This window comes from Pleurodeles waltl, chromosome 8, assembly GCF_031143425.1.
Source record: "Pleurodeles waltl isolate 20211129_DDA chromosome 8, aPleWal1.hap1.20221129, whole genome shotgun sequence".
NCBI lineage: Eukaryota > Metazoa > Chordata > Amphibia > Caudata > Salamandridae > Pleurodeles > Pleurodeles waltl.
Window position 1 is genome coordinate 1,229,042,205 of NC_090447.1, and position 24,989 is coordinate 1,229,067,193.

General features: G+C 43.9%; 1 protein-coding gene across 7 annotated transcripts in view; it reads left to right on the top strand.

Annotated features, from left to right (window-relative positions):
• Positions 1 to 10,302: 10,302 nt before the first annotated feature.
• The window catches only part of SUPT20H (SPT20 homolog, SAGA complex component), a 566,651-nt gene continuing 551,964 nt past the window's right edge, over positions 10,303 to 24,989 (top strand). For 4 of the 7 annotated variants that reach the window (XM_069205512.1, XM_069205507.1, XM_069205510.1 and 1 more), the window contains exon 1: positions 10,474 to 10,584. The gene's annotated coding sequence lies outside the window, so the exon portion shown is untranslated. Of the gene's footprint in view, positions 10,585 to 20,896; positions 20,993 to 24,989 lie in introns of all 7 variants that reach the window. The other 3 variants (XM_069205508.1, XM_069205513.1, XM_069205509.1) reach the window with 3 other exon arrangements.

Here is a 24,989-nt window from a genome sequence, read left to right on the forward strand (position 1 = left end):
GGCAGCAGCACTGACTTACAAAGCAGTGAAAATCTCCTATGCATTAGCAAAACTCCATCGACGGCTTTATGCACCTACATTTGAGCCATTAAGGAGGGTGATAAGAGCAAAATTGCTATCCACAATTACCTACGGCCATTTGCCATTTCCGGGCAAATTGACAGCCACACTAGAGAATGCCCATATGAGAGCCTACAAAAGGACCCTCAAGATCACCAGACCAACAAGGCATGCAGGGATACGTCTGGAATTAGACATAATAAGTATGGACTTAACGTGCAAAATGGATATGATAAAGCTTTATCATCGTGTCTGCAGGGCAGAGGCACGCAGCCTCAGGTGGGGTCTTAAAACTAATTAATCATGCAATAAAGATTCATTCACTGCTTTCAGGCTGGACCTAAAACTTTTAAGACCCATCCAATAGCCCCTTCTGTGCCCAGGGCGTAATGGTTACGTCCTGAGGCACAGTGCTGCTGTGCCCAGGATGTAACCATTACGTCCTGGGCACACAGCCCAGAGGGAGCGCTAGCGCTCCCTCTGTGGGGTTCTCCCCCCCCCCAAGTCAGGGATGGAAGGGGAGGCCGGGAGAGGCTTCAAACGGAAGAAAAGTTATTTCCTTCCCTTTGAAGTCTCTCTCTGCGTTTTGGCAGCCGGATTGAAAGCAATCCGGCTGTCAAAACGCCCACTAGACACCAGGGATAATTTTTTTGTTTTGTTTTTGTTTTTTTTGTTTTAGAGGTGGGGAGAGACCCCTTAGGCAAGGGTCGCTCCCATAGGGGGCAAATTATATTTAGGCCATTTCTGCCCCCCTTGGGGGCAGATTGGCCTATTTTTATGAGGCCAATCTGCCCCCAAGGGGGACAGAAACCACTAAATACCAGGGAGTTTTTTTTTTTTTGTTCGTGGATTTCACGTAAGGGGAGTGATCCCTTAGGCAAGGGTCGCGCCCCAGGGGGCTGGGGGGGCATATTTATTTTAGGCCATTTCTGCCCCCCCTGGAGGCAGATCAGCCTATTGTTATTAGGCCGATCTGAAACCTCTAGGCGCCAGGGCTAAAAAAAAATTTGTGTTTTTGTTTGGTTTGTTGTTTGTTTTTTTTAGAGATGGGGAGCGACCCCTTAGGCAAGGGTCGCTCCCCTGGAGGGGCAAATCGTATTTAGGCCATTTCTGCCTGCTTTGGGGGCATATCGGCCGATTTTAGGTCAATCTGCCCCCAAGGGGGTCAGAAACCACTAGGCACCAGGGATCTTTTTTTTTTTGCGCCGTCACGCAAGGATAGCGACCCCGTAGACAAGGGTCCCCAGGGGACTGGGGGGGCAAATTTATTTTAGGCCATTTCTGCCCCCCCTGGGGGCAGGTCGGCCTATTGTAATTAGGCCGATCTGCCCCCGGGGGGGGGCAGAAACCTCTAGGCGCCAGGGCACATATTTTTTGTTTGTTGTTTTTTTAGAGCTGGGGAGCGCCCCTTAGACAAGGGTCGCTCCCTTGGAGGGGCAAATTGTATTTAGACCATTTCTGCCCCCCTTGGGGGCAAATCGGCCGATTTTAGGTCAATCTGCCCCCAAGGGGGGCAGAAACCACTAGGCACCGGGGATCTTTTTTTTTGCGCCGTCACGCAAGGGGAGCGACCCCGTAGGCAAGGGTCGCTCCCAGGGGGGATTGGGGGGGGCAAATTTATTTTAGGCCATTTCTGCCCCCCCTGGGGCCGGCTGAGCTAGAGGCCAAAATCCACAGGTAGGCACTTTGCAAAAAACACCTCTGTTTTCTGTGAAAAAATGTGATGTGTCCACGTTGTGTTTTGGGCCATTTCCTTTCCAGAACTTTCTGTCACCGAAATGAGGGGAAAAAGTGTTGTTTGGGCTGAATTTTGAGGTTTGCAAAGGATTCTGGGTAACAGAACCTGGTCAGAGCCCCACAAGTCACACCATCTTGGATGCCCCTAGGTGTCTAGGTTTCAAAAATGTGCTGGATTGCTAGGTTTCCACAGGTGCCGGCTGAGCTAGAGGCCAAAATCAACAGGTAGGCACTGTTTTCTGTGAAAAAATGTGATGTGTCCACGTTGTGTTTTGGGCCATATCCTTTTGTGGGCGCTAGGCCTACCCACACAAGTGAGGTAACATTTTTATCGGGAGACTTGGGGGAACGCTGGGTGGAAGGAAATTTGTGGCTCCTCTCAGATTCTAAAACTTTCTCTCACCGAAATGTGAGGAAAATGTGTTTTTTTAGCCAAATTTTGAGGTTTGCAAAGGATTCTGGGTAACAGAACCTGGTCAGAGCCCCACAAGTCACCACATCTTGGATTCCCCTAGGTCTCTAGTTTAAAAAAATGCACAGGTTTGGTAGGTTTCCCTACGTGCCGGCTGAGCTGGAGGCCAAAATCTACAGGTAGGCACTTTGCAAAAAAACACCTCTGTTTTCTGTGAAAAATTGGGATGTGTCCATGTTGTGTTTTGGGGCATTTCCTGTCGCGGGCGCTAGGCCTACCCACACAAGTGAGGTACCATTTTTATCGGGAGACTTGGGAGAACATAGAATATCAAAACAAGTCCTATTGCCTCTTGTTGTTCTCTACATTTTTTCCTTCCAAATATAAGAGTGTGTAAAAAAGACGTCTATTTGAGAAATGCCCTGTAATTCACATGCTAGTATGGGCACCCCGGAATTCAGAGATGTGCAAATAACCACTGCTCCTCAACACCTTATCTTGTGCCCATTTTGGAAATACAAAGGTTTTCTTTATAGCTATTTTTTACTCTTTATATTTCAGCAAATTAATTGCTGTATACCCGGTATAGAATGAAAACCCACTGCAGGGTGCAGCTCATTTATTGGCTCTGGGTACCTACAGTTCTTTTTTTTTTTTTTTTTTTTTTTTTTATTGGAAAGGTATCATACAACAAATACAAATAAGAAAATAAAGCAAATAACACCCAGCGGGGGATAAACCTTTGGAAGACAAATGTCCATCTCTTAAATGGTGACATACCATTTTGGTTTAAACATTTAAACATTATGAGCAAAAATCCAATCCTGAAATGCCCCCCATATTACCTTCCCTTTCCTCCTCGCATATTTCCCTTTCCGTTCATACAATGCTGTTTCCAAATAATACACTGACAATAATCTGGCCAACGATTGTTGCCAAGTCGGGGGTCGGACATTGAGCCAGGCGGATGCTATACATAATCGAAATACTGCCATAGCCACAAATATAAATGCTTCATAAAGATTGTCCGTATCACCCAACACCCCTAAAACCATTACCTCGGGGGTTAGGATTAGATCAAATCCCAGGACTTCTTTCAATACAGATTGAATGCCCTCCTTCAGATCCTTCAATTCCCCGCATGTAGCCATCATGTGTACAATATCTATTCCATACATTCTACATCTTGGACAGCTGGTTCCCAATAAACTGCCCCATTTAACAAGATGAGCTGGGGTATGATACAAATCAAACACAGTTTTATAATGTTGTGCTTGGAGGGAAGAAGAGAGTAGAATAGTGTGTCCCAATTCTAATGACCTTAGAAAGATTTTACTCCCGTCTTCCAGTTTCCTACTCCACTTTTCACAATTCTTCTCTAAATCATCGGGCTGTTCTAACATTAATAATCGATAGATTGACCTGATTGATATATTAGGATTAGTCACAATATCATCCAGCAATTGAACGCTCCTAAATCCCTGCACCCCTCCTGTTTTTCTTAAAAGGAAATCTCGTATCTGAAGGTATTTAAAAAAATCCCTACGCTCTAAACCATAACACTTCTGTAGATCGACAAATGCCTTAACCCCCGAGTTATCAAAGAGATTCCCCAACCTCTCTATACCTGCCGAAACCCAGCTTGCCATACATTTATCCTTGAATATGTCGGGGAGCAATGGGTTCTTTTTGATCATGGTATAACAATTATATCTACCAAAACCTTTCTTTTTATACCATGACCGCCAGCACTTATAGGCCGCCTCCAATACCTTATATCGAGTTTTCTTATAGTACCCGGGCTCATGAAAACTTACCAAACATCCATTAGCTGTTGCACCCATCTGCAGCTCATATATATTAGGACTATCCTCTTCTGGAATCCCTCCTTTTTTAGAACCCCATAAAGGGCGCATATACTGAAAGGCTGCCGCCATTTGGTATAATTTTATATTCGGCAAAGACCACCCCCCCCTTTCTCGGGAAAGTGACATGAATTTACTTGTTCTTCTGCATTTACCATATGCCCAGATAAATCTCATAACCACTCTATCTATCTCTTTAAATCTCGAGTTAGTAAAGCTCAATGGTACAGCCCGGAACAAATACAACAGCTTAGAGAGGAAAATCATTTTTACCATATTACACCTCCCCATGATGGTTAAATGTAAATTATTCCATCTGCACATATCTTGTCTTGCTTTAGCAAGTATGGGATCCAGATTTAACTTAACAATTTCTCCTACTTGTGGCGTGATATCTATTCCCAAATATACTGCATGGTCGACCCTTCGTGTATCCTGAGTGCTGGTGTATTGATTAATCAATATCTGTGTTTTATCTCTGTTTAGACGATATCCAGAAAATCTTCCGAACTTCATTGACACCTTTTCAACCTCTCTCAATGCCAGATCAGGGGTGGGAGTTAGTATAGCAATATCATCTGCATATGCTAGAACTTTTATATCCCATCCATGCCTATGAATTGGTGGAATCTTGCTGTTATCTTCAATCTGTCTAAGCAAGGGATCTATATAAACAGCAAACAGGAGCGGAGAGCATGGACATCCCTGTCTAGTACCTCTTTTAACCTGGACACTCTCCGATTGTCCCCCCATTAGTTGTATTTTGACTACCGGTGATCTATATAGAGCCCTTATTGCTGCAATAAATTTCTTCCCTAACCCATAATACTCCATTACATGCCATAAATACTTCCAGCTCACCCGGTCAAACGCCTTTTCCGCATCTAATAATGCAACTGCCATCGGCTCCTGGGCCACTTCTGTAGCGTCCAAAAGTGCAATAACTTTTCGGATATGATCGGTAGTATCTCTTCCTGGCACAAACCCATGCTGACTAGGAAAAACTATCTTCCTGATCACAAGAGATAGTCGAGCGGCTAATATCTTTGAATATATTTTAGTGTCGCTATTGATTAGTGTAATTGGCCTGTATGACGCCGGGTTTGATGCGAGTTTCCCTTTCTTCAAAAACATTACTATATTAGCCGTATCCCATGATGGTGGAATTGCCCCTCCATTCTGTACCTGAATAAACAGTTCTATCATTACCGGAAGCAATATGGCTTTAAATGTTTTATAAAACTCTAAAGGAATTGAATCGGGGCCTGTAGCTTTACCCGTGGCTAAATCCCCCAGTGCTTTGTCAATTTCCGAGATATCTATTTGTTCCCCTAGATATGAAGTATCACTCTCCGATAATTTATTAACTTTAATGGGGGTTAAAAATCTCAATATTTCTTCATCCGAGTATATAGATGCGTCATCATACAATTCCGTATAATATCTGTGGAAAACCCTCCTAATTTGATCCACTTCTACAACCATTTGTCCTTGCCAATCTTTAATCTCTCTAATAGTCCCGGATGCTATTTTCTGGCTTGCCCGTATTGCTAATAAACGCCCGGATTTTTCTCCATACTCGTATCCTAATGAACGCTGCGCAAGATATTTCTCTGCTATTCTTTGAGTCATAGTTTCGTTAATTGCGGCTTTAGCTATTACCACTTCCTCCTGAACCTTTTTAACATCACTCCCTGTTTCTATCGCCACAACCAACTGTCTTTCCAATACCCTCAGTTTCATTTGAAGATCTTTTACTCTGTTTTGGGTACTTTTTTGCTTTTTTATACTAAAACTCAATGTTTCACCACGTATTCCAGCTTTTAAAGTGTCCCAGACTATCTCTACCGGAGCTGTCCCTTGGTTAAACCCCAGAAATTCGGCTATCCACTTACTCATATGCGTACAATATTCCGGGTCCCTAAGAAGCCCTCTTTCAAATGTCCATCTCCTCTCCTTTTGTTCCAACCCGTCTAACTCCAATTCTAGTACTAGGGGATTATGATCTGAAACCACCCGCGGATATAACTCCATCTGACCCTGGTTTAATAGTACTGGGGAAACCAGAAAATAGTCGAGTCGTGCTACTTTCATATGCGGGGCGGAGTAATAGGTATATCCAGGATCTGGCTTACATAATCTCACCCATGCGTCCACTAATCCTAGTTCTTTCTGAATAGCGACCATTGCATTATATACTCGCGGTTTCCGCCCTTGGTATTTCTTTGTAGGCACTAAAACATCCTGTAGTCCCTCCCAGGATCCATTCAAATTACAATCGCCACAAAGAACATACGGGGGAGCCCATCCTATTAATTCTATAGCCAGGGTATCTAAAACTATTGGGTCATTCGTGACCGTGCTGTATACGGAACAGAGTGTAAAGCTACCATGTCCATAACTACACTCTACAATTACCCATCTTCCTCCCCTATCTGCCTTTTGCCTACCAAAATTCAATTTATTAGTCCGATCTAATATCGCAACCCCTTTAGTTCTAACCTCTTGTTCTGTTCGGGCAATTACTTTCATACCAAGTGTACCCAGAATTCCGACATTCCTATATTCCACATGTGTCTCCTGTAAACAGTAAATGTCTGCTTTAAAAGTTTTAAATTCCTCCACTACTCTACTTCTTTTACGAGAGTCATTTAACCCACAAATATTAACTGAAGCGATTCGAAGTCTAGCCATTTTCTATTTTAGGCTTTCTTTCTCTCTTTTTGTCCTCCCAGATTTTCATATCTGACTGTGCTTTATCTTGAATTTTCCACTCAATTTGCTCCCCTCCTTTTGTCTCTCCTGCCCCTGCTATCAGTTGCTTCCCTTGTTGCACTCCTACTTCCATCCCTTTCCTTTTTACTCCCTCGTTTTCCATCCTTTCCCTCCCTTGCCTATCCTTCTTCTCTTCCTCTCCGACCCCTCCCTCCTTTCCCCCTCCCCAACCGCCATCCTTCCTCCCTCCCCTCCCCTCCCTGGACCAGTCCCTCCCACCCCCCTCCCGTATTAACTTCCTCCCTGAGACTGGCCCCCCATCCTGTAGAGCAATCAGACCACTCATCGTCTGAATGTTGGCGTCGTGAAAGTGCGAACCCACCCACCAGTTACCGGAGCACTTTTGCTGACCAAGAAACTCTATTTCGTTATCTGGCCCCCCTCACATATTCTTTTGCTTTAATTTCTGACGTGAATATCTCTGTTTTCCCATTCAATATTATTTTGAGGCGAGCCGGGGCCAGCAAATACGCTTCCCCGCCTTTTTCTAGAACTGGTTTAATAAGTTGTCGGAGCCGCCATCTCCGTTCAACAGTAGCATGACAAAAATCAGGTCGAGTGAAAAAAGTCACCCCATCCACAGTGCGAGGGGTATTTGGGCGGGTTTTATCCAAGATCTCCTGTCGCAATAAATAATTCCCAAAATACACTAAAATTGCTCTGGGATATTTGGAATCTGCACGTTGGCCCCCCTCCCGCCGGTTTAGTGGGAACCTATGTACACGCTGCAGTTCATTCTCCCAGCTCCAATTCCCCAGCTCCGGAAAAGCACCACGCAAAAAATTGATCATATATGTCCGTATATTAGTTCCTTCTAGCCCTTCCGGTATGCCCAGAATTCGGAGATTATTCCTTCTTTGCCTGTTTTCAAAATCTTCCAATTTCCACATTACATCTGTCAATTGTTCATCCCTCATAGTATTCTGTTCTTTAAGATTAACAACATCCTCCTCGACCGTTATGATCCTTTCTTCCATTAAGGATAGCTTAGTCCCAATTTCTGTACATGATTTGGCCACTTTACGAACTGTTCCCTGTAATCTCTTCGTGGCAACCCTTGCACGTCGACTTTCGATCCTTGTTTCTGTTTGCAACTCTTTGATTGAGTTGTAAATTGACTGCAACATTCCTGCCTCAGCCCCCAGCGCGGGTGGGCTATAAGTAAGAGGGCCAATATCTGATTCCTTATTGCCATTAGCTGAGCCCTGGTTAGTTAAAGTTATAGATGAGGAATCTGTGAGTCCAATACCTGCATAGTCCCATTTTAAATTCTTACCGCCCGTGGATGACGGGTTTCCTGAGGACCCCTGAGCGCAAGGCCGTGCTTTGACCAATTTACGCTGTCGACGCAGCTGTCGCACTGTAGGTTCGTTGCTTGAGGTTTTATCTTCCGTCTCCGACGTTTCACTGTCCTCAGACCCGCCAAGACTGTGATCACCACTACTGAGATCAGACTCTTCTGTCAAAGAATAAAATTTATCACTATTATCCTTTCCCCATTCCGCCAATTGAGAGACTTTTCCTGCTGTTTTGCCCAAAGTTTTAGTATTTGCGAAACTCTTATGCAAATTCTCTTCTTCTGTTGTAGATTTTAATATAGACGCACCTCCTTCCCCATCTCGATATTCCAATTGCTCAGACCAGTCGAGATGTTGTGCCTGAGGCTGCTTAATCTCTGTATAGGAGCCAGAATTTTTTTCCCTTACCTCCCTCTGACTGTCTACTGACTCTGGTATGCCTTGCTTAAGTTTCACAGAGGGATCGTTGTTCGTAATACATCCACTTATACTACTACTACTACTGCTCGGAGGGGGTTCTGTCCCAACCACCTTACTCTCAGAGGGGAGGGTAAAATGTACCGGCCGCATATCCTGTGCCCCTCCTTCAAGAAACGTATGCCCCATATGCCTTCTTGCAAAGAGACTGTCAAGCTTTATGCAGCCTTATCCGTGCAATCTTACCCCAAACGCCAGTGGCTCAATGTGGCTCCACACTTTCTTCCATGCGGGGTAAAGAAAACCAAACACAGAAAAAAGAAGGCAAAACGACCGGCACACCACCCTCGGCCCGGTTTCAGTTGCCTTTCGCTGCCATAATCACTTCGGCCGCCGCCGCCCTCCTCCCCCCTCCGCTGGACCGCGGGGGAGAGTGAATAATAAAGACGGGCCGAGGTTCGGCCTCTATCCGCCCGTTTTCTTTCGCCGCGGCCACCGCGATTACACTCCCCGCTGCGAGTACAACCGCGGGAGAGGAAGCAAACCGCTCCCGCGGGAAGCTCGCAGCGTGTCAGGCTGCTTCACCACGGACGCCTCGACCGCCGATCCTTCGGCTCCCCTGGTGGGCGGAACTGCAAGAACGCAGTTACGCTGACGCCGACGCCATGTTGCTACAGTTCTTGATGAACCTACAAGTCCTATATATCCCCGCAACCAGAAGAGTCCAGCAGACTTAACAGTATATTGCTTTAAAAAATCTGACATTGCAGGAAAAAGTTACAGAGTAAAACATAGAGAAAAATTGCATTTTTTTTACCTCAATTTCAATATATTGGTTTTTTCAGTTGTTATTTTCTGTAGGAAACCCTTGTAGGATCTACACAAATTACCCCTTGCTGAATTCAGAATTTTGTCTACTTTTCAGAAATGTTTCGGTTTCTGGGATCCAGCATTGGTTTCATGCCCATTTCTGTCACTGACTGGAAGGAGGCTGAAAGCACAAAAAATCGTACAAAATGGGGTATGTCCCAGTGAAATGCCAAAATTGGGTTGAAAAATTGGGTTTTCTGATTCAAGTCTGCCTATTCCTGAAAGCTGGGAAGCTGGTGATTTTAGCACCGCAAACCCTTTGTTGATGCCATTTTCAGGGAAAAAAAACACAAGCCTTCTTCTGGAGCCCCTTTTTCTTATTTTTTGGGGGAAAAAAATGAAATTTTCACTGTATTTTGGCCAATTTCTTGGCCTCCTGCTGGGGAACCCACAAAGTCTGGGTACCTCTAGAATCCCTAGGATGTTAGAAAAAAAAGACTCAAATTTGGCGTGGGTAGCTTATGTGAACAAAAAGTTATGAGGGCCTAAGCGCGAACTGCCCCAAATAGCCAAAAAAAGGCTCGGCACAGGAGGGGGAAAAGGCCTGGCAGCAAAGGGGATAATAATGATATGAGTTTAAACTATACACTCCATTATATAAGAGTAAAATTGCATGAAAGTGTACAGTTTCATCTAGTATTTCTGCACTACAAAGTAAAACAATCTAAATCGCTTACACCCAGCAGCATGGCATCCCATTCTTTTACACTCTAGTATTAAACAGGAAGCAGGACTCGCTCTGATTTCGTCCTTTTTCAATGTCGGCTGGTACTGTCATTGAACGGCCATGATCGTAATTAGTGCCTGTTCCTACTTCTATGTCTGTGGACGCTTCCGAAGCGTAGTCCTACCTTTGTGTCTAATCATCACACTACAGCTGCTCTAGTTTAAGGAATTACATTTTTTAATAGTTAAGAACACGATTTTGCTCACAGTGAGCCATCTGCATTTCATAACCGTGCTTGTTTTTGTGGTCTGTGTTCCTTTTATGAAGGGCTGGGTTTGTTTTGGACTTTTTTTTCACGAAAATAGTGCTTGCTTTGTGTTTGTGTTGATGGGGATTTGCCCTTGTTTTTATACTTTTCGATCTGGAAACACCGTAAAGAACATGGAATCAAATTTATGAGACCCTTCGTAGGGAGTCCGGGAGGTAGGTTATGTGTTCGGGACCCTTTCTCCTTATTACGGTGCTATTTGGCTGTAGTGATTATGATACATTGAGATGATACAACGTAAATGTGGGGTTCTTTACTTGGACACTGGAATGTGTGTACTCTGACCTTTTGGTTCCGTGCTTTCTTTCCATCTCACTTAGATCTGTTCGTTCTACTTTTTATTTGTTAAGCCTTTCGTCTCTTTTTATTCTACCATTCACTTTTATTTTCCCCTTTTTTTCACTCATTCGTCCATGTTATTCCCTAGCGCTATCCCTTCGCCCTTTACATTGTACCGATAATTTTCTTCAGTAATATCTTTTTTGTTTCGCTATACTCTTCTTTTTTTATTTTCCTAAACCGTCATCTCTTTCGTATCCCTTCTTTCCTGGTACAACTAAATAAATATTAGAGTGCAATAGTATACACTTGCAGTATCACTACAGTTTGATTATATGTCTATCTACTCCACTGTTACCTGCATACATCAGTAGTATGACGCCCCTTGGCCCGATGACGAGCTGTATTTTTAAAGTCGCCTTTCCATTTAAGAAGCTCCCTTAGAATAGATAGAGCATTCGCTTGATTTGATAAAATCCCACATGTACCCTTCGTCTATTGGCTATGTACCTGCGTGCCTTAAGACACGAAGGGCCTTCTGCACTCCTGAAAGCAACGAAGCATCCCACTGCATCCCTTCTCTTCTTACACATTCTGACGGCGATGTAGTGCCTGAGCCGTATGGCTTCACCTAGCGATGTCAGCAGCTGAAAAAAGCCTGAAGATTGGCTTTTGAAAGCGCTTTGTTAAGCTGGAATCCAAGCATGGAATGTTTATTTTCGCTCTAGTGTAATGATTTAACTTGGAATCTTTGAAGGCTGTATCAGTTGAGACTGTACCCTGCGTTTATGAACAGCTAGTCAGGAGTGTCGATTTTAGTAATAAAACCTTTGGCGGTATCTACGCTCCTCGTTGGAAATTGTCTTTACCGTCCCCTGGCTATACATATACCACCAAAATGCAGGCTTCATGCTTGGTTTTAACGCTGTTTAATAGGCAAGTCAACCTTGTGTGCATTTGTTTCAACCACTACCACAGAGAAGATCCGTAGCATCAGTCCAATTACTTCTTGACAGTAGAAGGTGTGCATTACACCTCCCCGTCAATACTCTGACATGACGCACAGCACTTCTTCACTTCCCTTTGTCAAACAGACCAATACTTTGCTTGGTAACGTATAAAGAGGTCATTGTCAATTTGTTTTGTAACTGATCCTTCTCTTTCGCCTGTTACTGCCTCTGGTACACTGCCCCATCTCTTTAATGTGTCTTCCCTGTTCTCTTTTACATTTTCTCCCACTACGATTGTAGCCCTCCTCCTTCTCCGGTTGCACTCTTCCCCCCCTCTCTCGGGTTCTAGGACTGTTCCCTCTCTGTTGGACCACTGATCTCTCTCTTTTTCTCACCACAGCTGCCTCCCAGTGGGAAAAACAATCTATTGGAGCTCCCCTCAGAATTTTCACTTTTTTTTTTTATTACGCTGACAGTGTTTAAATATGTCAAGACTTATTTATTCATTGCAGGTAATTTTTTTATTTTTTATTTTTTTTATGCAATTGAATACGTTTGCCTAACATACTAGTCTGGTCCGGCAGGCCTTACTATTGTGTAAAAGTATCCGTAGCGTTATTATTAGAACTGGGGGTTTTGAAGAACCTTTGGAGTCCCTTCCCTTTTGTAGGAGGCTAGCCTGGCTTGTAGTGGGTACCAGAGGTACTTACACCTTGTGCCAGGTCCAGTTATCCCTTATTAGTGTAGAAGAGGTGTTTCTAGCAGCTTAGGCTGATAGAAGGTAGCTATGGCAAAGCAGCTTAGGCTGAACTACGAGACATGCAAATCTCCTACTATACCACTTATATCATAAGAAAACACCATACACAGAGTTACTAAAAATAAAGGTACTTTATTTTTATGACAATATGCCAAAAGTGTCTCAGTGAGTATCCTCATTAAGAAGATAAGTTATATACACCAACCAAAATTAGGTAAGTACTAGCAAGAAAAGTAATGCAAACAGTGTAGAATTACAATAGATTGCAATAGGAGCACAAAGGTATAAGGGCAACACAAACCATTTACTCCAAAAGTGGAATGTGAACCACAAATTGACCCCAGACTTATGTGAGCTTGTAGAGGGTCGCTGGGACTGCAAGAAAACAGTGAGGGTTAGAAAAATAGCCCACCCCAAGACCCTGAAAAGTAGGAGTAAAGTACACATACTATCCCCAGAGAGCACAGAAGTCGTGATAGGGGAATTCTGCAGGAAGAACAAACACCAGCAATGCAACAACAGTGGATTTCCGGACCTGAGTACCTGTAAGACAAGGGGACCAAGACCAATAGCCGCATCAGTGTCGAGAATGGGCAGGAACCCAGAGAATGCCAGCTGAAGATGCAAGGAAGCTGCCACCTGTTGGAAGAAGCTTGGAGTTCTGCAAGAAAGAAGAGGACTAGGGACTTCTCCTTTGGAAGACTGATGTCCCACGTCACGATGAAGCTTGCAGAGGTGTTCCCATGCAGAAAGACCGCAAACAAGCCTTGCTAGCTGCAAGGGTCACAGTAGAGGTTTTTGGGTACTGCTGTGGCCCAGGAGGGACCAGGATGTCGCCACTTGGAGGAGGAGACAGAGGGGGTGCCCAGCAACTCAGGGAGCCTTCACAGAAGCAGGCAGCACCCGCAAAAGTACCCTAACAGGCACTTAGAAGAAAAGTGAACCGGAGTCCACGCGAAGTCACAAAAGGGAGTCTCACGACGCCTGAGGACAACTCAGAAGGTTGTGCACTGCAGGATGGCGTGCCGGAGACCCAGGCTTGGCTGTGCACAAAGGAAATCCCGGAAATGTGCACAGGAGCCGGAGCAGCTGCAAATCACGTGGTACACAGCTTTGCAGTCTAGCGTGGGGAGGCAAGGACTTACCTCCACCAAACTTGGACTAAAGAGTCACTGGATCGTGCGAGTCCCTTGGACAGAGTTGCTGTGTTCCAGGGACCACGCTATTCGGGCTGAGAGGGGTCCCAGAGGACCAGTGAGGCAGTCTTTTGGTGCCTGCGTTAGCAGGGGGAAGATTCTGGTGACCCACAGGAGATTTCTTCGGAGCTTCTGGTGCAGGGTGAAGACAGGTTACCCCCAGAGCATGCACTACCACGAAACAGTTGAGAAAGCCGGCAGGATTAGGCGCTACAATGTTTCTAGTTGTCATCTTGCTACTTTGTTGCGGTTTTGCAGGCGTCCTGGAGCAGTCAGTGGTCGATTCTTGGTAGAAGGTGAAGAGGGAGATGCAGAGGAACTCTGGTGAGCTCTTGCATTTGTTATCTGAAGAATTCCCCAAAGCAGAGACCCTAAATAGCCAGAAAAGGAGGTTTGGCTACCAAGGAAGGAGGATTGGCTACCAAGAGAGGTAAGAGCCTGTCAGAAGGAGCCTCTAATGTCACCTTCTGGCACTGGCCACTCAGAGCAGTCCAGTGTACCCCCAACACCTCTGAACCTAAGATGGCAGACGTCTGGGACACACTGGAGGAGCTCTGGGCACCTCCCCTGGGGGGTACTGGTCAGGGGAGTGGTCACTCCTCTTTCCAGTTTCGTGCCAGAGCAGCGCTGGGGGATCCCTGAACCGGTGTAGACTGACTTATGCAGAGATGGGCACCATCTGTGCCCATCAAAGCATTTCCAGAGGCTGGGGGAGGCAACTCCTCCCCAGCCCTTCACACCTATTTCCAAAGGGAGAGGGTGTAACACCCTCTCTTAGAGGAAATCCTTTGTTCTGCCTTCCTGGGCCAGGGCTGCCTGGACCCCAGGAGGGCAGAAACCTGTCTGAGGGGTTGGCAGCAGCTACAGTGGAGACCCCGGAAAGGCAGTTTGGCAGTACCCGGGTTCTGTGCTAGAGACCAGGGGGATCATGGAATTGTCCCCCCAATACCAAAGTGGTATTGGGGTGACAATTCCATGATCTTAGACATGTTACATGGCCATGTTCGGAGTTACCATTGTGACGCTATACATAGGTAGTGACCTATGTATAGTGCACGCGTGTAATGGTGTCCCCGCACACACAAAGTCTGGGGAATTTGCCCTGAACGATGTGGGGGCACCTCGGCTAGTGCCAGGGTGCCCACACACTAATTAACTTGGCACCCAACCTTCACTAAGTGAAGGTTAGACATATAGGTGACTTATAAGTTACTTATGTGCAGTGGTAAATGGCTGTGAAATAACGTGGACGTTATTTCACTCAGGCTGCAGTGGCAGGCCTGTGTAAGAATTTTCTGAGCTCCCTATGGGTGGCAAAAGAAATGCTGCAGCCCATAGGGATCTCCTGGAACACCAATACCCTGGGTACCTCAGTACCATATACAAGGGAATTATATGAGTGTACCAGTATGCCAATGAGAATTGTTAAAATTAGTCACTAGCCTGCAGTGACAATTTTAAAGTAAAGAGAGAGCATAAACACTGAGGTTCTGGTTAGCAGAGCCTCAGTGAGACAGTTAGGCACCACACAGGGAACACATATAGGCCACAAACCTATGAGCACTGGGGTCCTGGCTAGCAGGATCCCAGTGACACATAACAAACACTCTTACAACATAGGGCTTTCACTATGAGCACTGGGCCCTGGCTAGCAGGATCCCAGTGAGACAGTGAAAACACCCTGACATATACTCACAAACAGGCCAAAAGTGGGGGTAACAAGGCTAGAAAGAGGCTACCTTCCTACACCTTTTGACACAAACACCTAGCTAGGACATAAATGATGAAAGATGTTAGTAATGGCCCATTACTGAGCAGTTTGATGTCGCTCATTGTTCCCCCCACTTAACAGTGCTGTGTTTTATCAGCTTAATGCTTCCAGGGGTGTGGAATTTAATAAATTGCCTACTTTTCCACGGGACAGGTTGCTTCTTAAATCTACTTGTCCTGTAAAATCAAAAATCTACTTGTCCTTTTTGTGCCATGTAGTACAGCGACCAATTATGGCAGCAATCGCATTATGTAAGAGCTTTGATAGTAGCCTCTCTGATTATGTCAGGGCTACTACTATAGTAATGCTTGAATACTTGCAATTTCAATCCCTACAATAGCAATCCCCTTATTTTGCCACCTTTCCGGAGATCTACATACTGGGGCTGAAGGAAGCAGCAATAATTCCTGGGCTGGAATGCCTTTGAGTCTGCAAACATACTAACTTGCATGTTTTAAGGATTTCCACCAGCTCTTCTCATATCTATTCCCATAATGAGAAAGGTTGGAAATTTACTCCTGACAATGGCAGAAGTAGAAGTTCTTCCAGGGTTGGGGAAAAAGTGGTTGGAGGGAAAGTGAACTTGCAAACGGTCGATAGTTTTTTTTCCAATGAGCAAATCTACACATGTACATTTTCTTGTGCTAAAATACAGTTCACAAATATTTTCTAGGAGTACGATTTCCTGGTCTACTTTTGTAAGCTTTTGTGAATTCATGAAAGCCACTAATTCAAAGACGTATACCATGGGTGCGCTTTTGAGACTTTCTTTAAAAAATTGGGTCCCTAATTAGGTGTGGCGTTAACAAAGACATTTTGTTTTTATTAAACTTCTATTTCTCTCTCAATTGGCTCGCTTTATGGATCGCATTCTGCTCTCCTATAAGGAGCATGTTGGCACACAAAGTAGTTTAGTGCCAGGAACTACTGTGGCAATCAGTGGCGTAACAAAACTGAAGGCCCCCCCCATGCAAGCAATATGGAGGGCCCCCCTCCAAACTCATTCATAGCAGTTGCTGTGTTGACGCCCCCCCGAGGGGTGGCTGCAGGGCCTCTGATGGCAATGTGTGCTTTATGAGATTAAAAAAAAAAAGCTTTTTTTTTTTCTTTTCTTTTTGCCAATGTTTGCTACAATGGTGAGGGTCTGGCAGCTCCCACAACAATAACGTGTTACAAAAGCCATGTCAAAACAAGACATGTATTGACAAAACCTAAACTTGGATCGGCTGGCTTTACCAGTGCTTGTTTATTTTCATGCTTCCCATAATCTTGTTGAAAATGGTTACACTGATTTTCCATTAGGTATATTTTTTTATAAATACTAGCATGCATGAATAGCACGTAACATTTCTTTGCAGCGAAGCGTTTTTTTTTCCTACTTGCATTTTTTCCCACTTTAATTTTTTTTTCTGAACGTTTTATTTTGAAAGCAAAGACACATCACTCTTGCTTTGAAGCTCCTGCAAACATTTGCGTGTAATCAGAGAGCATTCTGGGAGCATTATACTTAGCCTCATATTGTTGAACTTTTCAAACGTGTCCACTTTTTTTTCTTTCTTACTACAACCACTGTCAGTAGGGTAGTGTGACCTTAAAACGTTTATTAATAGGCTCACCCTAATAATGAAGGCTTTTCATCAGTGAATAATAAATACAAGTTCGAACAGCATTAACATATGGACACATGTTACCTCGACTACAGACAGTTCCCTTCTTTGTAAACTTGCATCCAAAGGATTTGTGCTGAAAGGGGTTGGGCCTACTTGTCCCAAGGACAAAATAATCATGAAAACTTGTTGCCCTTGACCCCAAACAATATGTCCTGGGCATCAGGCGATAGGAACTCCACATTCCTGTGCTTCTTTTGGCCAGAGCCCAGGAGCACTTGAGGCCCCCCAGTTTGAAGACCCCTGCTCTATGATCACAACTCCCTCCCTCTCTGCAGTCACTGCTTCACTCAGGATCTTTGCTGTAGTAGCCCCTCTGGATTTCTGCGTTCACAACCTCTTCTGAATCTCTGTAGTCGCAGTAGCCCCTCATTTTCTGTGGCCACAGTACCCCTTCATTTTCTGTGGTCACAGTACCCCTTCATTTTCTGTGGTCACAGTATCCCTTAATTTTCCGGTGACGCAGTACCCCTTTGTTTTCTCCGCTACCCCTTGATTTTTGTGGTTGCAGTGCCTCTTTGATCGTTGCGGTCGCAGTGCCCTCTTGATCTTTGCGGTCGCAGTGCCCTCTTGATCTTTGCGATCACAGTGCCCCCTACGACCACTGCAGTTGCAGACCCCCCCCTTTTCGACCTCTGCGGTTGCAGACCCCCCCCCTTCGACCTCTGCGGTTGCAGACCCCTGCCCTTCGACCTCTGCAGTTGAGGACCCCTGCCCTTCGATCTCTGCGGTTGCAGACCCCCCCTATGGCCTCTGTGGTTCCAGGCACCCCCCTTTGACCTCTGTGGTTGCAGCCCCCCCTTGACCTCTGCGGTTGCAGCCCCCCCCCTTGACCTCTGCGGTTGCAGCCCCCCCCCTTTTGACCTCTGCAGTTGCTGCTCCCCCCCTCCCCCCCTTGACCTCTCTGGTTGCAGCCCTCCTCGATTTCTGCAGTCACAGTCCTCCCATGAATTTGGTAGTCCCCCCTCAATTAGGGTTACCAGCTGGCTGGTTTTATACAGACACAGCCAACATTTTAAAATTCATTCCTGTACAAAATTAGGAAAATCACCTACAGCAGGTATTTTTTCTCCTTTATCAGCACATCCTTTAAATCAGTAAATGTAAGAATAAAACACTTTCAAATGTTTCTTAGAGCTGCTTTAATTACCTCTGGCTGATAATTAAAGTATTCAAAGACAGAAAGGCCATGTTAATAATAAATACAGATCATTTCATTTAAAGTTGTACTTAATATTCAGGTCTGTGACTTTGCAGACTCTTAAAAGGTGAACAGATGGCTAACATGTTTGCCTGGCAAAAGTGGTAATCCTAGCTTTGTTTCTGCATTTTGCAGTCCTCCCGCGATTTCTGCGTTTCACTGCCCCCCTCCTTAATTTCTGCATTTGCAGCCCGCCCCCTCGACTTCTGTGGTTGCAGCCCTCCCTCAGTCTTTACGGTTGCACCCTCAACCACTGTGTACCCCTGTTCGATCTTTGCAGCTGTTCCACCCTCTCAGTCTCTGCGGTTACTGTCTCATGTCACTCTGCAGTCGCAGCCTCCCCTCTTTCTCTCACCTTCTCTCTATTGTCACAGCACCCCCTTAGCGCTCTTCTTTCTCCCTCTCTTTCTCTCTCCCTCTCTCTATGCACCTATCCCTATCTCTTGATGCAGCCCAAGTCCCCTTTCTCTTTTTCTGGTTACAGTGTGGTAGACAGCGACCAGTCTCCTTGCCTACTTACTAAGTTCTGCAATGGTGCAAACATCATGGGTCTTGAAACAAGCAATCCTGCATTACTATCTTGGTTTACATATTTGACCAACTTACTTGATCTTGTGCAATGAAAGTCTTTAAGTCTGTAGGTCTTTGTTCCGTGACCTTCTGGTATGTGTCAAATTTGAACCTTACTCAAAACAAGAAATGACCACCAAGTCCTGGAATCACCCTAGCACTCTGTGGTGCCAGGTTTGCTATTTAGAGTTCCTAAGTAAATATTACCCAGATATTCATCTAGCACTGTTTTCACTGTTTTTTCTATTATGCCATCATATCTTTATGGCCAGATGACTATAGTTGCTAGGTAATGACCAACAGTGACTCTTATTAATCAACCACAAGTGCTATTTAATTTCAAGTGTTGTTTTTTGCTATTTCGTTATGGTTATAATAAAATTGTGCAAAAATATAAAATTTCTAAGAAAATTGTTTCCCAAGATTCGCAAAGGTATAGTTTTTACAAACAGTAAGATTGGTTGGATCATTACCTACCATTAAGGCAATTTAGGTAATGTTGGGCTTCAAGGAAGTGCCTTTTTAGTGTAGGACCCTGCTCTCCCCAGTTTCAGGCCATATTTATAGCAAGAGTTTACATTCCTCCTTAAATGCATCTCTAAAGGTAAGCAAAACTGATCTTTTCTGGATGTCTTATGTGCTGCATGCAGCTTGTCTCTCAGTTAGCCAGTGAATTAACACTGACTCCCTCAAACGCCCCACTTCATGCATCTTCTTAACAGTGTGTAGGGCTGTGAGAGACACATCCAGCCATGCCAACTGGAGGCACTCTGCCAATTTCTCTCACACCCTCCTGAATGAGGTCCTGCTGTCAGCAGATTCATCTAGCTCTGGAGTCCTACATAAACCCAAGTGATTAGCCACTACACTCTCCGGTTGTTGAACTGCTAACGCGTCCCTTTATGATATTTTATTACACATCAGGACTCGTTTTACGCCAATTAATCTTTTGACCCAGTTGAGAGACACCGTAGGACGAGATAGCTAATCAATATATCCATCAATAATGTCATCAATATTTATCACGACAATGCATTTCACTTTAGTCAAAGTCATTAATCAATTCAAAGACGCTACCATGACCTTTTATCCATGAATAACCACACCTTGTTTAGTAGAATTTATGAATTTTATTCCTTATTAATTACAATCTAGTAGCAAATGCGTTAATCTCAACACCAAGAAACATAATAGCATAGTCACGATATGGCAACTGTGATAAGATTTCATTAAAGCAAGAATCACAAACATCAGAACATAACACGGCGTGAACATAGATCAAGTTTAGCAGACTGTCAATATTGCGTCAGTTTCAACAAAGCATAGTCTCGGTCGTTTGTCTATTTGCGTTAGTTTGTTGAACCCCTGTCCTAACCACTGATTAGCATTCGCATGTTGGGCTTCATGCAAAACAATTTAGAACACCAATTTGGAAAACATCTAGCTTTGGTCTCTGTCAAAAGCAAGCAGTTGGTACCTAGAAAGGAAAAGCAAACAGACAAATTACAAATGCATTGTCATAATTACCCTCCAAGGATTAGGTCAGCGCACAGGTTCAGTCTTCGTCTTCAGGACATCAGTCAAATCGCCAACAGTCAGCACTCAGCTAAGGGGGCAAAGAGCACTTCCCTCATAAGGAGGAAAGTGTAAATGGACAAACTAAGGGCAAGGATGGTTTAATAAAATCTCAAGTCACCAAAGAGAGTGACAGAGTTTCTGGATAAAATCAGTAGCATTCCCTAACCCACCTAAATTACCTTTCTGTGACATGGGTTTTTATCCCTTTTTTCGAGGTACATTCCCCCATAATCCTATTGGACATTTGCTATACCCCACTATCTTTAACCTATCAAATTAAACATTAGGTCATCCTAATCTTCACCCCGTATTGGTTTACAAGTCTTTGATTGGTCTTCGTAATTGACGTCTTCAGAAATGGCACGTCTGGTGTGATCTCATCCTCCTGTAATTCTTTGCACATCTTTTGGTCAGCAGTTCCATTGTCTTCACCGGGTTGAATGACCTTGTACATTACATTAATCTACACTGTTTCAATTCATTTATGACATTTAGTTTTCAAGACGATGAGAAGCAGTGGGAAACGAATCTACATGGTTACATTCATTCTCTAAGTTCGAAGGAAAAGAACAAGCGGGGTCATGGCCCCTGGTGAGTAGGCACACTGAAAAATAGAAAAATGCATTTAATATGAGAGCCAGGCGGCTAAGCTCCGGCTCATGCTAACTTAAGGCCTATGAGGTTTTCAATACAGATTTAATAACGCAAATGTTAGTATAAGCTCATTTGAACGTAACATAAACATTTTGATCATCATTATTAGTTTGCGTATACATTGGTGGCCACTCTTCGTGGTCATAATTCAAGTGCACGTTTAAGCAAAATTGCTATTATTATAGTTTTCTATGCAGCAGTATCACACCTTAATTCATAATCATTTCATGTTAATATAGATAATATAAGATACGCTCTCTCAGTCCCTCCTCTGATGACGTTCGTCATCACACAAACTTTTTCCTTTGACCTTTCACTTAATTTTTCACTTTACGCATAATGCGCATTTCAACATCTTGTCCCTTGTGTGAACGTTCCCAATTTCATTAAACATTTTCTCCCTTTCATTTTCCTCATTCTTTCTGCTTCTCTTTGTCCAATTTCTTTTAATTTTATAATTAATTTTGCATGCTCCCCATAATCCTAATAGACAGGCCATAACAATTAATAGACCCCATAATATTTTTGCAAGTACCCCATTCCAAATATTGCTAAACCAGATCCCTACTCTGGCAATTCTTTTTCCATATTTTTCCCACACTCCAGGTTCCTTCAAGTCCTTAAAATCTGCACTATCCTTAGTTAAGTTAGTAAGCATACCTCTAATCTTTTTACTATTATCTGGTATAAATGAGCAACAATGACGCTTGTTGGGCATCTTGCAGACCCCGCCACTCTTTGCTAAAAGAATGTCTAAAGCAAGCCGATTTTGAAGAGTCCTAGCTCTTTCTGCAGCAAGTTCAGTATCCATCAGGAGTATAGCCCCTGTAAAATTTGTCCGCATGTTATCCACAAGTAGACAACTTTTGAATCTTTATGGAGTTTAAGATAACCCCTACTGAAGGAATTATGGCTCCAAATATATCTCCAACGACAGCAGCCGCTGTCTCTCGTTTTTGTCTCGCATGTTGTAATTCAGATGTTTTAGGTATTTGCTTTAAGTCATCAATCTGGTAGATCTTTGGGAAAACTATTCCCAAATAACATGTCCCATACCATCCCTTAGGGAAACGGTAATAAGCATTAAGTCCACAGATGTAATAGATCCCAGGCATCGCTGGATCCTGTCCATTTAACATAAATGTCCATTTACTCTGAAACAAAAACACATGTGTGCATTCACTCGTTCCCACAAATAAAGTGTCATGCTCGGATTTTGGCCTATATATACAAAGCCTCCCTACATGTAGTGCATCTATTGCTAGTTTGCCTTGCGTTTCTATTGCAGTGTAAGCATAATCATTTGCATATGTGCGTTTCTCTAACCCCTTTTCTAATCTTTCCTTCAATGCTTTGCGTCTATCATCAGTGTGATCTAAGAAGCTTTTCTCTACAGGTGTCAATAAGCAGGTCAGATTGTTGCGGTGTGCATAAGCTGTCCCAAATGTAAGGGTCGGTTCAAAGAAGCCTCTAACTAATTTTATACTATGCTCCTTAGCTAGCTTGTTCAGAAACTCAATCACAGGCACAAAAGAAAACACAACTTCCAGATTTGAATAGAAGTATTGCACATGCTCTTGATCATAAAATCTTGTTAATAGCAAGCTACAGCTTATCCCATAAGTTAACGGCAAGCTATGATAGGTGACCCCTTCTTTCACTGACGAAGGAATCTTTGTACACACACAACAGTTTTTCGCATCCATGGTCTCAACATACTCATTCAGTAAGCGATAGAAGACATTAGTAGAAAGTTCCCCCTTTGAATTAGTTCCCTCATGCAAGTGTTTTGCATCATGCTCAAACTTTTCCCACGGTGTTAATGTTGTAGTCTCAGGTTTTGAAGCAGTGTTAGTTGCTTTGTTATCCAACCACGGCATTCCCACAATCACTGCCACAATTATTATTGCACACACAATACCTATTATAAGACTCAACCAACCACACACTTTACCCTTTTTGTTACTACCTCTATTATAAGCCATGTCTGTAAAGCATCAGACAGCGAACCAACAATCAACTTGAGGACGATATAAAACTCTCTCTTTTTTATTTTTTTTATTTGATGCAAAAGTCTCTTTCTTTCTGCGTGTATTTACAGCGTATCAGTCACTCCAGGACCCCTTTGTCAAATCAGATTAGCAGCTTGTCATAATCAGGTTCTCAAAGTCAAATCAGGTTATCTGTGTCGCATCTGGTAATTTATAGTCTCTTTTCTTTAGTTTTTTCAATTTTCGATTTTAACAAAATCTTTTTCTTTGAGTTACTTCAGGTACTGTAGTATTGCCTGGTACTTCTCGATCAAAACAGAACGCTAAGAATTCTTGTTGCCATTCAGATGTTGTTGCATATGCCCATTCAGGACCTGCGCACCTTCTATTTGCGGTTCTCTTTCTTTTCAGTCTGCGTTCACCTTGCAATTCTCCTTCACTCAGATCTTCTACTTGAGATGTATCAGTCTCTTCTGTTATTGTTTCACCTGGTACGCTTCTTGCTTTTGCAGCCTGTTTCTCTGGCCAGTTATCTCCCTTATGCGTCTTCTTCCGGTTTGTCTTTTCAGGACACTGAACAGCACCCTCCTCTTGTAATATGGTGTTTTCTCTTGAGGGACCTGCAACTGGCTCTGGGGATGCCGAAGTACTATGGTCTCTCTCTATTATTTCCCCTTCTTCTTCTTCTGAATCTGTAACGGGTTCAAGTTCTAACCCGTATCCGTCTATTTCTGGGAGAACCTTTCCTTGATTTAGTTCTCCTGCTGTCTCTACTGAAATAGGCACACTGTCACCTCTCTCGAACTCGTTCACTGTTTGAGGGACTAGGCTGTTCTCAGTGGTCTCTCCTGCAATCTCAGTTCCTCTTGGCTGCTTTCTGGCCCTGAGACTTCCCTCTCTGGAACTGTTGTGCCAGAAACTTCAAGTTCCTCATCAGTTGGACACATTACCTTTTTTGTGTAACTGGCATGTATCCAATTTGGAACGCCTGCACATTTCACAGCAGTGATTGTTGTCAAGATTGCTTGATATGGCCCCTTCCAGCGCAGCTCCATACACGACTTTCTCATGTGCTTCTTGACAACCACCCAGTCACCAGCTTGTAGGGTGTGACCTGGATCACCGATCGGTGGCAATTTGTTAGCTTCTACCTGGTGAGAAAGAGCGAATCACATCAGCCAAGCCTTTGCAGTAGCCCAACACCATATCATCCGTGATATTCACTAGAGCATTTGCAGGTACTGCGGGTAACCTCATAGCTCTGCCCATGAGGATCTCATGGGGTGATAGTCCTGTCTTCTTACCAGGGATGTTCCTCATTGACATCAGCACTAAGGGTAATGCATCTTGCCATTTCATATTGGTAGCTGCGCACATCTTTGCCATTCTTGATTTCAAGGTACCATTCATTTGCTCTACTAATCCTGATGCTTCAGGGCGGTAGCTACAGTGCAGCTTCTGCTCAATATCTAAGGCGGCACACAAGAGTTTAATCACCTCATTGTCAAAGTGTCTGCCCCTATCTGATTCTATAGAGACCGGAAACCCGAACCTGGGTATTAGTTCCCTAAGCAACAGCTTTGCAACTGTGAGACTGTCATTTCTACGTGTGGGGTAAGCTTCAATCCAATGGCTGAAAACACACACAATCACCAACACGTATTTTAATCCTCCACAAACAGGCATCTCAATGAAATCCATTTGCATCTTGCTAAATGGACCGCCAGCTCTCCCAATGTGGCTTAGAGTTACCACAGTCCCTTTTCCGGCATTCATCTGCTGACAGGTGATGCACCTATGACAGGTAACCTCTGCGGCATGTCTGAACTTTGGATTAAACCAATCGATTTTGAATGACCTGACCATCGCATCTCTCCTGAGGTGAGCCTGTCCATGGTAGAGCCTAGCGAATTGTGACAGAAGACTGTTTGGCAAAACTAACT